The sequence below is a fragment of the Rissa tridactyla genome, chromosome 9 (assembly GCF_028500815.1).
Source record: "Rissa tridactyla isolate bRisTri1 chromosome 9, bRisTri1.patW.cur.20221130, whole genome shotgun sequence".
Taxonomy (NCBI): Eukaryota; Metazoa; Chordata; class Aves; order Charadriiformes; family Laridae; genus Rissa; species Rissa tridactyla.
Window position 1 is genome coordinate 44,222,624 of NC_071474.1, and position 13,076 is coordinate 44,235,699.

Consider the following 13,076-nt stretch of genomic DNA (forward strand, 5'->3'; position numbering starts at 1 on the left):
CCACTCGAGAAGCTGTACAAACTGGAACGTGACCCCCACGTCCAGAAGCAGTTTTAGTGGGGGCTCCAAAAGCTGTCTTGCAGTCATTCCGATGGGGAAATCCATTGCAGGGCACCCAGTGTCACCTTACTGGGAGGCTGCCCTGTAAGGGGACAGCTTACACCTGCCCTGCACCTCGTCCGGATGGGCTGTGCCGCTCTCTGCCGGCCTGATCTTGGATGATAAAGGCTTGAAAAGCTACACTCACTCCTCCATCATGCCACCAGCTCCTTGGAATACAACTTGTTTTCTTCTCAGCCTTGATTCCCTGCCCAGCTTGCCACCCAGAATAAGATAAAAACCTCTCCAGTTCTCTTCCAAGTGTCCCTTAAAAGGTGTTTTGAGTTCTAGGACCAAGACAAAAGCCTGGACTGTGACTTGGTTCCTGCGCTGGTTTCTCCATCTTCGCCCAGTTCCCAGCCAGGAAAAGATGCTATATATAGTAGAGATGTGTTGTCGTGATGGTGATCATGACTAGGCATTGTTAACCAGCTTCCTTCCAGCGCACTGCCAAGTGGGCAGGCCAGCATGACCTGACAGGGAGAAGGCTGCAAAATGGAGCGGGCACTCCAAAAAACTTGCTCTGTATGAACCAGCTTCTGAGAGGAGCAGCTGCTTCCCGTGGGACCCCCAGTCCGAGACGTCCCCTGCGTTCCCCGCTGCCCTGGCCACCCAGCACCAAGGTAACGCCACCAACACTCCCAGGGGAACCTGGCCTTGAGTGGTGGGCTGCAAACCCCTGCTCCGACACTTGCAGTGAGGAAGGTTCCAGGGGCACGTATGGATGGGAAGGGGAGATGGGAGGACCAGGGGCTGTCACAAACCTTGCTGAGTACTGCTAGGACTGAGCAGAGTCCAGCAAAGACAACCAGATCCTCAGCTAAGGTAAACCAATGTTGACCCACTACAGTCAGTAGCTTTGCACTCGTGTAATGTAGGGAAAGAGCCAGGCCAAGGTCACTGAACTCTCAGAACAAGTTTTATATACTGCTTGTATAGCAACATAATGAATCTAGCTGGGATTGTAGCATGAAATACGTATACAACGAATTATTTCAGTGTTAAGAGCCTTGTGTCTCTGCTACTAGAGTAACAAGAACAACTAACCTCGTGGAGCACTAGTTTGAAAGCTCTGCTAAGTAACAGAGTTGTTCAAGCATTCAATGTCTTTAGAAGACATCCAGAAATCAAGCTATACCTAAAAATTTAATCTCTAGAAGTGCAGAGTGCCTATTGACTCTAGAAAACAGGCCCGATGTGAGCAGACGCGCTGGCAAGTGCCCGTGCCACGTGCTGTGAGGCATGTAACCCAGCGAGTGAGCCTGCAGACGGAGACGGAGTGAGACACTCAGGAGGTGAAAACATTCTTGAAAGCACTGACTAGAGGAAGGGGGAGCCGGTTTCCTAAGGCATCTCCCACGTCTGTCCCTTGCTTAGTTTCCCCCAAGTCGGAGTGCATAAGAAGACCATGAGTATAAGCACTGCAGGGGCTGGCTTTGCCAGAAGTCACATGAAATCTCAGGTTGGAGGGCTGAACGTGTTGCTTTTCCTGCGCAATTCGGAATGTTTCCTGTAGCAACTTTACCGCTAGGGAACTGTTTGAGGTGGAACTGCGTTAAATGGGTCATTACCTGGCCAGCTGGAGCCTCTGCCTTGGTCTGCAAGGCAGCAGACCCAAACCTTCCCCCTCAGCTGAGGAGCTCTGTCAGGACCAGACAAGTTGCGGATGCCCCACCCCTGGAGGCCAGGTTGGACAGGGCTTTGAGCAACCTGGTCTAGTGGGAGGTGTCCCTGCCCATGGTAGGGGCTTGGATCTAGATGATCTTTAAGGTCCCTTCCCACCTGAACCATTCTATGACTCTATGACCATGATTAGCTGCCAGAGGACTGACACAGCCTGTTTCCAAGACAGTGGTGGCCTTAGCAAAATGACTTTCTGCTTTTCCCTGTACACAACTACTGTGCTTAACCACGACATTTTCCAGCTGATGGTCTCTAAAACACGTTACAGTCATCATTCAAACAAGCCCTTCCTTACTCTTGTCCCATACATCTCTACCCCAGCTTCAAAGTGACTGCTCAGAAAATGGAGAAACTGAGGCTCAGAATGAAGATCTAAGTAACATGCCCACAGCAATGCAGAAAAGTAGTGGCAGAGCTAGGCTTGGAAGTTAGGTCTTCATTCTGAGAGGGGCTAAGCTAGGTGCCCTTCTCCTTGGGGAAGAGAAGGCTCCGGGGAGACCTTATAGCCCCTTCCAGTACCTGAAGGGGGCCTATAAGAAAGCTGGGGAGGGGCTGTTTGCAAGGGCATGTAGCGATAGGACGAGGGGCAATGGCTTTAAACTAGAGCAGGGCAGGTTTAGATCAGACATCAGGAAGAAGTTCTTTACACTGAGGGTGGTGAGACACTGGAACAGGTTGCCCAGAGAGGTGGTGGAGGCCCCATCCCTGGAGACATTCAAGGCCAGGCTGGATGAGGCTCTGAGCAACCTGGTCTAGTTGAAGATGTCCCTGCTCCCTGCAGGGGGGTTGCACTAGGTGGCCTTTAAAGGTCCCTTCCAACCCAACTCATTCTATGATTCCTCAAATCATAAGGTATATTCCCCCCCGAGTCATTATTGTGACATTTTCATTGTGAAAACAAGACACAATTCTTGCCCCGGGAGCTTATCCAAAAGCATGGAACAACAACATCTGTGAACAGACAGAATCAGAGCAGATCCAATCTCATGGAATAGCATCAGGAATTTCAGATACCTAAACATTTGCTATTACGTACCTGCCCGAAGAAACAGGTCCCTTTGCCATCACTGGGGCTACAAGAAGCTTTTCCACAACACGGATTACTCAACCCACAAATACGGAGCCGTATTAACTGCTCATGCAGCCCAATTAACACCACACTAACTGCCCTACACCTCCTGAGACTCCGACAGTCCATTCCATTCTCTGGCCAATGTAACCCTCTTCCAGTCCATCCAGCCTCATTCTTCCACATTCCTTCATGTCAGGTAAGGACATGTGTGTCTGTCCATTTATATTTTAATACTTCGCACCACTTTGAGAAAATTCAGTGCCCAGAAGGGAGGAAAAAATGTGCAGCTGTTTTATGAGCTCTTTGGGGTGAATTTTGCCAGCACAGGCATATGGTAAAGCATTAACATTTCCTTGCAAACGCTAGGGAGAATCTATAACTCTTCTGCCACCACTTTAGCCCTTCTAATTCCTTAAGAGCCATAATTAGCCTAGTTAATCAGAGGAGGAAGTGTAAAATAGCGTTGGGTGGCCACAGCCCAGTATTTTATTTGTGGATGTGAGTCCCTTCAGAGATACAGGGCAGGGTTTAAATGTGAACTCAGAGCTAAGAAACTCGTGTGTAAATATTTATCTGAGCCATTTTACACAAGTTCATCTTCCCGTGTTTTTTCACTAATTGCTTCCCTCTCCCTCACTGCTAAAACGCGGCTCCAACCAAACTCAAACATTTCTTAAAATATGCGGAGCCTGATGGCAGTAAATCAGTTTGCAAGGACACACTTTGAAACATTTCCTTTTCCTTCCAAGAAATGGAGCCCTGCTGGTTTATTTTAAAACGTCCCATATAAGGGGGACTGGGAGAAACAATCCTCGGCTGCCAAAGGGCTGAGCGGGTTTTCCACTCGGAGGTGGCTGGGGATTAGTTTGACTCACATTAATCTGTTCCATCACACTTTTTTTCCCTGCTCCCATGGATTACTTGTGCCTGCAGGGCCTGCCTTCCTCAGGAATCTGGGACATCACCGACAGCGGATGGCAATGAGAGAGGATGTCCTGCAAAACACGGAGGGGACTGCTGTCTCATGGAGCACCAGAGGTCTTCCTGACTGAAGCGGGTCTTTCTAAACGGCTGAGGGAATGGTCCATGTTCTTAAATGACACTGGGCTGGACCCCAGATCAGGACACTTGGAATTTGTCAAGGCTTGGGTTTGTGTTTCTGGCTCCTGAACACAGCATTGCCCACATGTCACTGTCCTCCACCAGGGACATCCGTGCCTGGGGACGAGCACAAGGGTTTGGTCCCATGATACAGCACCGCCCAGGGTCCAAACCCTCAAACAGCAGGACAGGTACCTAAAAAGGGGCCCAAAAGCTTTAAGCAGGAAGACAAGGCCACAGGCCCCGTTCATCAGCTGTGCCTCTGCAAACATTTGGGTGCCCACCTGGAGCTCCGTGCTTCCTCACTGCGGCATCCTGTACTGCACAGAGAGGTGAAAACTGATGAACAAAAGAATAAAAAAAATCCTGCTATTTCTAAGCCTCAGCCCACTGATACGGTGTTGGTGGACAGAATCTGTGAAAGTTATGGGCAACTGCTGCTGAAAACATCCATGGGTGGTCTTTTCTCTGCAAATCTGAAGGTTCAGCAGGAAGAGGAGTGTCTGTGAAGAATTCTGGGACAACAACAACAACAAAAAACCACTGCAAGAAAAATGCTTACTGCCGCTGAGGATGATTATTAGCCATCGCCTTCAACAGGACCAGGCTCTGAACATCTGAAGGGTGCACTCGGACAAAGTCTTTTTTGCATTGGTATGACTTTGAAAAACTTTGGGTAAAACAAATGCAAGTCTCTTCTCTGTAGCCAGCACAGCACAGCAAATAGCTAATCGATGGAAACTGAAAAGATCAATTAATACTGATGTCCTTTTAGAAATACTTCTGTACTTCATGCTTCTGGCCTGGCGAGAAACGAACAGCTAGAGGAAACACCCTTCTAGCACAAGCACAGGAGGCCAAAAGCGGTGAGAAAAGAAAAACCTTGTTTCGTAAAAGTTCTTCACCTTTTCTTGGAGGTCCCAACATTTTGGTTCCAATTCTGATTGCAATTCTGATGTCCAGGGCTGAGTAAATTTGAAATATTCGCTGACAATGGATTAGATGAAACGGCTGTTGGGATTTTCCTGCAACGCTTATTCCCATGGTGAAAACCCACTGCAACAGATTCTCCCTATATGTTTTGATAGAACTTTACAGCTGGACTCTTTCCTTATCCTTTTCTTCCTTTGAACCAATGCTGAAAGCAACCCCAGGAATCTCTCACAAGGAATTCTGGCCACAGTACTCTACCTCTAAAGAAAATCTCTACACAGCTCTGCACACATATATGGTCTCTAGCATCAAGCTGCGTCATGCTCTGATTCTGAGCGTAGCATCAAACAGTTATAGGGTGACTATTGATAAGACTCATGTGGGAAATCAGTGGGGGCCCACTTTTATAAAGCCCTTTAAACCATTTAATTCAAGCTGGTACTTGGGGGTGGAAGTTTCTGTTGTAAAGTTGGATGTATATATAACACTGGAAGAGAACTTGCTAGGTTCCACAGTGTAAGAATTCATCACTGAGGCCAAAGTAAATTAAGAATCATGCTTGCTCTTTAAAAATGCAAATAAATAGTTCACTGAATTGAGCTTTGGCAAAGTGAAAAAACTTGCAAAGCAGCCAAACCTGAGGAACAGAAAAATGTAACACATTCCTTCATGTCTTTAAAATAACCCCTTTCTCTTCCCCTCTCTTGGTTCAAAACTCCTCCTCCTGCCATATTAAAAATTAAAAACTCATAGACAGCTGGGTTTGCCCAGCTACAGGATTACTTCAGCCTTTCCAAAGCAGGGCCTCTGAGCTTGAGTAACCTGGTCCAGCCCCTGCTAGGGCCCGGATTAACTACCAGTGCGTGAAATGCACAGTACCTATGCTCCACGTGTGATATAGGAAGATCTAAACTGCACAAGGAAGAGAAAGTGTAAACTACAATTTATGAGGCTTCAGGTCCATGGAGCAGACAGCGCATCTCCACTTGAATGCTGTGGTATGAATCCTCACCTCTCCCTGGACACGCATCCAGTGCAAGCTGCCACGTTGCTAGTGGTCCATCACCAGCACACCCCTGACAGAGACCAACCAGGCACTCACAGAATCACAGAATGGCTGGGGTTGGAAGGGACCTCTGGAGATCATCCAGTCCAACCCCCGGCCAGAGCAGGGTCACCCAGAGCAGGTGGCACAGGAACGCCTCCAGGTGCGTTTGGAATGTCTCCAGAGACGGAGACCCCACCACCTCTCTGGGCAGCCTGTGCCAGGGCTCTGCCACCCTCAGAGTAAAGAAGTTCCTGCTCAAGTTTAGGTGGAACTTCCTATGGTCAAGTTTGTGCCCGTTACCTCTTGTCCTGCCACTGGGCACCACTGAAAAGAGCCTGGCCCCATCCTCCTGACACGCACCCTTTAAGTATTTATATGCATTGATAAGATCCCCCCTCAGCCGTCTTTTTTCCAGACTGAAAAGTCCCAAGTCCCTCAGCCTTTCTTCATAAGAGAGATGTTCCAGTCCCCTCATCATCTTCATAGCCCCACTCACCACCCTTATACCTGCCTTGGCTTCCTCCGAGGGACAGAAGCAAGCTTGTTTCCACACCAGCTTCCCCCAGCCCTAATGCGAACACGTGCATGAATTGTGCTCCCCAAGAGAGATGCCACGTTCCCACCTTACGAATGACGCTGTTGCAGGCAGGGGGTCAGTGGGTGTCCCCATCCTCTCCACCAGGTAACTGCCAACAGCCTTTGGCGCCCATGAGTTTAAGTACCCAGTGCATGTTGCAAGTCTGGTGTTTCTCATCTGTTCACCATGATTAAATCATTTTATTTGCAGCTTGGCCATGGAAAAGACCTTGAAAAGAGGCAGCCCTGCGCATCTGGATTTCATTAGAGCTGAAGATTAATCCCTTCATGCCTTATAAGCATCCTGTTGGCATTATACAGAGTTGGGGTTGTTAAACGGCATTCTCAGAGCTGCCTGGCTGAAAAATGGGTTAATCAGCAGCACCTCTGCCAGCACACACACCATGAAAGGCATTTTCCTCTTTCTGTTGCTTACTCATCTGCCCATCAGCATCAGGACGGGTAACAAACTTATTAGTAACATTCACTGTCAAACTCCTCCTCAAAACTCACAATAGGTTGGTGCTAAATTGTAGGATTTAATCCCACAGAATTTTGCACTCGACAGAAATGAAAAATAGGCGTCCCAGCCTCAAATGAGGATCCAAACATCATGAATTTCAGTGGGGCTGAAAGTCTAAAGTTACACGAGCTGGGCAAATAAAAGTAGACTTTGGCTTAAACAATTGTACTTTTTTTGTCAGTTTTTGGAGTTGCAGGAAGACATTACGGGTTGGACAGTGATAGAGGCCAAGAGAGAGATATGGCTGAGCAACTGGGCAAAGGGGAAGAACGGAAAGGCAGGCGGGAGCGGCATTATGTGAGCTGAGCCCACGCGAAAAAGGAGGTGTGAAGGAGGGGCCTGAAAACACGGCCTGAAGAGCTGCCGGTGGACTGAGAAAGGGAAGGAGAGAAGCTAATCAAGGAGGATGAAAAGCTCAGAGATCAAATAACCTGGAGGCCAGGGGATAGTTTGCCAAGTGAGGCTAACAAATATGCACATTCTTATAGCAAAAAAGCTCTTGCTGTGAACCAATGCAACTCGAGTCACGTGGCCTTAGAGAACAGGTCCCAGTTGTTTGATGGCACAAGAGGCGGAAAAAGATAAGCAGTGGAATCAAACTATTCACATTAAGTTCCTTACACGAGGCTGTTATAATTACTCTATAGGAGCAACTGCTGCAAGCTACTGCAGAAACTCATAGATGAGCCACGGAGAAGAAATGATTACGGCAGAAAATGTCTTGTTCCTCTGAAGTCAATGATAAAATGCCAGAGCTTTGCAGAGGCTGGGATTTATAGAACCATAGAATGTGTTGGGTTGGAAGGGACCTTTAAAGGCCATCTAGGCCAACCCCCCTGCAGGGAGCAGGGACATCTTCAACTAGACCAGGTTGCTCAGAGCCTCATCCAGCCTGGCCTTGAATGTCTCCAGGGATGGGGCCTCCACCCCCTCTCCGGGCAACCTGTTCCACTGTTAGGAGTGGGTACAGCATCTCCAATGAATCAGACAAAGGCTAGACAGCATAATGATTCTTCATATCCCATGCAAGGGCACAGGCTGGGCTCAGGGAGGCATTTTTGCCCTGTAGGACAGAGGGGCAGAAAGGAGGCACTGCGCCACAGAGGTCCCACCTTCTCCTGGAAGCACCCAGCCCCCGACAGCAGCGGGGACAGCAGGCGGCCGCGGGGCTTTTCGGAGATGTCCCTCTCTCAGCCTCTATTTCTGGCACAGCCTGAAGGGATAGGCAGTGGAAAACTCCGAGAAGCATTCTATTTAAAAACACTTATTCTGATTCATATATTATTCCCCGCCTTCATTTCTCCCGGTATTTCTTTTTAACTTTTGCCGTAACCTCTACAGGAACTAGTGTGGAAACTGCATCAGCTGAAACCAGGCCAAATATAGGACACATTATGGGGTACAGACTATCCCAGATCTGTCCCTTATACCTCATTTCCCATTACTTGGGTTTAACACAGGTTGATGTGTAAACTAGTACCTCCAGTCATGAGCTTTTTGGTAGGTCTTTGATAAATACTTCATAATTTGATAGAATCTTTCCAATTTCGAGGTGTTCAGAGCAGAAAGCAATTGTCCAGCAAGATTCACAGAAGAGCTACATAGATGGAATTTATATTTTCCATTAGTTACTTGGTCCCTATTGGTTATATTAATTTTCAGGTAGAAAATTGTCCTGAGGCTGAATACCAGCCTCTTCGTTTGCTCTCCCTACCCAAGCACACGTGCGCACACACATCTGCACACGCACGCACGCGTAAAGCTCATTCCTTGCTGAATTTCCCAATAAACGCAGCAGACAACTTCAAAACCAAACCAAACCAAGCCTTGCCTTTCAATTCTGACAAATAAGTTTTAAATGACAAAAACATCCTGTTTTGCTTCAGTTTCTCTCTCACATGCCACAAGCTGGACCCCACCCGCCCTGTTTTCAGAGGGGCTAACTATGGGTGCCAGGTTTTGGAAACTTCCATGTCCTTATCTGTCCTGCCATTTGCTCTCAGTGGAACACGAGGAGGGCAGCGCCGTGGGGACAAGAAAAGAGGGGCTGATCCCCTGCGCGCACGTCCCCACACCAGTCCTTTTTCCCACAGCTCCGAGATCCCTCAGGAGGAAGTGTGGAGAAGTGGAACATGAACAGAAGGGGGGTTTCTTGTTTTTTGGTTGGGGTTTTTTTTTTTTTTTTTTAAAAAAATCACAGTGACTGCCACAGTCTCAACCTCTGGCTGAAACGGAGAAGGTGCTGTTAAGCAGACTTGCTATTCGTTCTACTAGGCACAAATACTCACGTCGATGAGACTTTCACAGACCAGACAAAGAGAATACCCTGAGGAGATGCCAGGTCCCTAAGCAGAAGCACACGGAGAGGTGGGGAGCTGGCAAGGCAGATCTCCTGCCTTAGCTGAGAGACCAGCCATGCAGCTCAGATGGGGACCATACTTTAGTACCACCTCTGGGTGACCTCTGCACGTCAGCTTCCAGCCAGAGGACAGGGCTTGCCTCCCGAGCAGCGCTGCCAAAGGGGCGATGTGCTGCTGGTGCTCCGGGGGCTGCTGGGGGGGTTCGTTTGAGGTGGGTGCAGTCCGACACAGGTGTGACCGTACACAGCTGTAAGCGGGACACAGGACAAACAGCAGGAGTGGCTGAGCGCTGCTGTAGGCTTTTTCGGAAATAACATGTATTTGGATCTGCTGGGGGGCTACTCACTGTGACAGTGGCCCTGGCAAGGGCGGAGGAGTGAGTAATACGTGGATGAAGGTGAACAGAGCAAATGCAGGAGTCTGGGGGCGTTAGTGAGGGTGCTGGCATGACAGAAGGTGAAACAGCAGAGGGTGGTGAGCCTGTGGCAGGCAGGAAGGTAGAGTACGGTGTGCTGGTGTAATGCTGTCCACGAGGGACCAGGAAAGGATCCACAAGATGGACCTCTGCATCAGAGCGACAAATCAGAGTCTTCCATATGACAAGCAGGAAAGGATCAGAGATCCCCCACGGCTAGTCATGAAGAACAAACATCCACTACATCTTCAAGGTTAATTAAGAGAAACCATATCAATGGTACATTCCTCAACATCTCCCGTACCTATGAAGTAAAACCAGTCTGACGACACAGATGCCCGAGTCGCATCCCCTGGTTACAATCTAAAAGAGTTCTAGCCCCTGGAGCTATCTCCTCTGCAAAGACAAGGCCACACAATTCCCATTTCTGGGGCCAGCCTAGCTGAATTATAACAAACAAAGGTGAAGCACCAAGAAGCATAAATGGTCCCTTCCGCGAATGCCAAGCTCACCTAGACCAGAGCCACATTAAGCGATCTACATGTGGGTTCAGCCAAAACTTAAAGTGCAGCAGCACTTAAAGACAAGTCACAAGAACGGAACCGTGTCCAGTGCTGTTGATGGAAAGACCTTCCCTGAGCACCACCGAGAATCTCCAGGGGAGGCAGAGACTATCATTATGTCTCCATGACTAGAGATACCTATCCAAAATTAGGTTACGCACCCATCCAAAGTGGGGCATTGTGTTTGACAGGGATTCCCTAAAGCAGCTGACTCTCAGAAAATGTAAATCTTTTTAAACCAGTAGACTTCAATATTTCTTTTCCTCTTGAAAGGAATCTATGTTAATTTTTAAAACATCACTAGAGGGCGTTAAACAAATAGGCTTCCCAATCAAGCTAACTGCCTGTACCGGCAGTGAGATCTTCGAGAAAACTGTGTAGTTCCAAACCTTGGGGGGAAGCTTTAAAAGGTCTATGCATATCAAAACAGCCTCCTGACAACTTCTTTCTGGGTCACAAAGTAAATGCTTTACTTCTCTTTAGGTGTGCCCTGGAGAGCACCAGCCCAGGGACCCAGGAAACACACCCAGGAACTTCCCTGCAGCTGGGCACGAGCTGTGCCAGGTCTCAGCAAATCATTGGGCAGCCGTCCCATGACCAGGAACGCTGCCATTTATACATATCCCATCAAGTACCAGTGGCCTAATTAGCTTAAAGTCATGCTGGACAAACTGCCAACCAGGTCCTTGAAGAAATCACTGGCAAGGCTGAGGTTCAGTGCCTGGCAGTGCCCTCTGCATCCCAGGGAACACAATCCACGGAGGAGCTCCATGCTCCTGCAGGAGCAGGTCTCCATGGCCCTACTGCTCCGGTTGTGCAAGCTTGCAACCAGCTGTGATGCTGAGGCAAAGAACATGATGTTAAAGGCCCTCATTTGCCATCTCTGCAGGTGATGTAGAGTTGACACATCACAGCAACGCTTTGTCTGGGTTACACAAAGGCATCAGAAGACAGAGGTCTGTTTAGCAAAAAGCTTAAGGAATGTTCTAAATGTAGAAGAAGATGGGAAGGTAAAGGGAAAAACAGACACTTCTGTCTTTGGTAGGGCCCACAGGTAAAAACTGCAAGTGTCTCTAAAGAACTGGCAGCAAAAGCTGCAGTAAAACATCACTCTGGATCACAAGGATCTCTCTGGTTGTGGGCACCCTCCAGCCCCTGGCAAGCACTGTAAGTATTACAACTAGTTGCAGATTTATTTAATTTTTTTTTTTTTTAACAGAACTTGCTATTTATTCCAGTGGAAACTCCCTGCAAAGAAAATAGTTCCACTCAGCTACTGTTTGTTTTGGATGATTTGTTTGAGAATTTCAAGCTGGCATTTTGAATAACGTTTACAGTTTTCCCTCTTATTTTCCATTATTTCAGGCTAACCCCAGACTAATATGATATTCTATTGTTTGTTCTGTTGCATTTAAAAAAATCACCCAGGGCAGCTGCCATTCAGGGCAGACCGACCATCTCTTCCCCTCCGCTGGAGCGAGTGCCACATGCATCGCTCGCTCCGGAGGAGACTGTGGTTTCTCCTGGCAAATATAAAAATACGAGACAGTAGCAGAAGGACTTCTTTGCCTGTCATTGTGTTCTGACACGAACGCAAAGTAAGGCGCACTTGACAGATCTCCTGGAATAAAACTGGGATGCAAAAGCGCTGCGATTCTGCCACCACTCTGGAAAAGCGACTCTGGGAACACGCCTCAAGCAAAGAAGCTCTCAGAACCCCGTGCTGCAGAGATTTTTCAGCTTATTTCCCTTCTGACCCAGCCCAAAGCCAAGCGGGTCCCCAGCTCCACACACACCTGCAGACGCCCACCACCAACTCTCCCACCTCCCTTGGGCAGCCCGGGCTGAGGAAACCGTAGACACCTTCGCTTCCCCCCCGCGCCTGGCAGCCGCTTCTCCCCAGCGCTTGTCCAGCGCCTCCGGATCCGCCTCCGCGGACCCTCCGGCTTCCCCGGCTCCACCGACACGGCCACCGACACGCAGCCACCTCGGGGGGGCGGGGGGCTGGAGGGAGGGCACAGGAGACCCCGCGACACGCAGGTAGCTCTGGGGAAGGCTACAAAGAAACACCCCCTCCCCGAAATGCACCCTCCTGGGGGTCCCGCAGCAGACACCCGCTCCCCGAAACGCACCCGCCGGGGCGGCAGCAGGAGACATCCCCTCCCCGAAATGCAACCCCCGGGGAGGGGCCGACAGCAGACACCCCCCCTCCCCGAAACGCACCCCCCGGGGGGTCCAGCAGCAGACACCCCCTCCCCGAAATGCAACCCCCGGGGGTGCCGGCAACAGACACCCCCTCCCCGCAGCGCGACGCCGGGAGGAAGGTCCGCGGTACTCGCCTGGCTCCGCGCGGAGCTCGGGGGGCGGCCCCGCTGTCATGCCCGCGGCCGAGGCGCGGCGGGGCTCATGCTCGGCGGCGGCCGGCGAGTGGGCTCGGCGCGGCCGGGCGGGGCGGGGCGGGGCAGCCACGCCCAGCGTGGGCGGTGCCAGGCATTGGCTGGGCGCGGGGCGGGGCGGGGCGGGGCGGGGCGGGGCGGCAGCGCCCCCTGGCGGCAATGGGGAGGGAGGGGGCGCCCCGGGCCGAGCCGCGGGTCCGCGGAGCCGGTGTAGGGGGAGAGCGGGAGCGGGGCCGGTGGCGGCGCGGAAAATGGCATTTGCCGGGGGAAAAGGGCAGGACCCGCTGGTTGAAAATCAGGGGGTTTT

General features: G+C 50.1%; 1 protein-coding gene across 1 annotated transcript in view; it reads right to left on the reverse strand.

The window, feature by feature from the left end:
- Positions 1-12,815, reverse strand: part of LOC128915198 (rho GTPase-activating protein 20-like) — a 38,919-nt gene extending 26,104 nt beyond the window's left edge. Inside the window, exon 1 of the mRNA XM_054215258.1 lies at positions 12,713-12,815. The gene's annotated coding sequence lies outside the window, so the exon portion shown is untranslated. The remainder of the gene's footprint in view (positions 1-12,712) is intronic.
- Between the last annotated feature and the right edge of the window lie 261 nt (positions 12,816-13,076).